A 1,655-nucleotide genomic window follows, 5' to 3' on the forward strand; every position below is an offset into this window, starting at 1 on the left:
TCATTCTCAGCTACAGTTTCAATGACATCTATGGCTTCCTCAATGGTCTTCTTCTTGTTCAAAGAACCTTCGGATGAATGGTCTACGGCCTTCATAGATTCATATGATAGTCCTTCAAAGAAGATGTGCAGCTGCACCCATTCATTGAACATATCAGATGGACATCTCCTTGTTAGGTCTTTAAACCTCTCCCATGCTTCATATAGAGTCTCACCATCTTGTTGCCTGAAAGTTTGGACCTCAGCTCTCAGCCGATTGACTCGTTGAGGGGGGTAAAATCTTGCTAAGAATTTGTTCATAACATCATCCCAAGTTGTCAAGCTCTCCTTTGAAAAAGACTCCAACCACTTGGTTGCCTTGTCTTTGAGAGAGAATGGGAACAACAACAGTCTATAGGCGTCAGGTTGAATGCCATTGGACTTCACTGTGTCACATATTCTCAGGAAGGTGTTTAAGTGTTGGTTGGGGTCTTCTTGGACACCTCCTCCAAACGAGCAATTGTTCTGAACGAGGGTGATGAGATGTGGCTTTAGTTCAAAGTTGTTGGCATGGATGGTTGGTTTTTGGATGCTACTTCCACAATTCCCTGGGTTTGGGTTGATATAAGAGCCCAAGACTCTTCTATCTTCCCCACCAGGATTTGCTCTACCTCCTCCACCATGGTTGTGAGCCTCTTCCTCACGATGGTCTTCCATGGTTGTTTCAAAGTATTCTTCACAGTGTTCCTCCTCTTCTTCAGCACCCACTACACGTTTTTCTTTTGCCTCCCTTCTTAATCTTAAGAAGGTTCTCTCGGGTTCAGAATCAAAGGAAGTTGAAGCTCTGCTTCTTCTCCCTGTCATATAACCAACATATTACAAGCAAGAAAAGCAATGCAGAAAGTATCTTGTTAGAATTACTTGTTAGTGTCAGTGATGCAATATATCAAACAGTTAGTGGGTTAGTGAACTGAATTGTAAATAGCAAAAAAAAACTAAGAAACATGGGAGGGGAAGAATTAAACTAAGACGGAAAGCAAATTAACCAAACAGAAAAGTAAATCAAACAAAATACAAATGCTCAATCTAGTGATCCTCTAATGTAATCATTGTCGATGCACAATCAATCCCCGGCAACGGCGCCATAAACTTGATCGGGGTAAAACTTGTCTCTCAACAAATTCCCATTCGGCAAGTGTACCGAATTTATCGTCAAGTAAAAACTCACAATAGAGTGAGGTCGAATCCCACAGGGATTGATTGATCAAGCAACTTTATTTAGAGGAATGATCTATGATGCTACGATTTTAGGAAATTGCACGATCGGCAAAAATTCCTTCCGGCAAGTGCACCGGTTATCGTCAAGTAAAAACTCACAATAGAGTGAGGTCGAATCCCACAAGGATTGGTTGAGTGAGCAATTCGAATTAGAAGTGTGTTCTAGTTGAGTGGAATCAAGATTTAGATGATAATTGCGGAATGTAAAATTGGCGGGAAACGTAAATGGCAAGAAATTGAAATTGCGGAATCTTAAATTGCATGAATTAAAGAGCGAGAAGCTAAATTGCTGAAATTAAAAAGGGATCGGGGTGATTGCATGAATTTAATTGCAGAATGTAAAGAGAAAGTGGTAGATCAGAAATGGGGAATTCATTGGGTTTCAGGAGATATTGAGAT

The sequence above is a fragment of the Arachis duranensis genome, chromosome 5 (genome assembly GCF_000817695.3).
Source record: "Arachis duranensis cultivar V14167 chromosome 5, aradu.V14167.gnm2.J7QH, whole genome shotgun sequence".
Lineage (NCBI taxonomy): Eukaryota > Viridiplantae > Streptophyta > Magnoliopsida > Fabales > Fabaceae > Arachis > Arachis duranensis.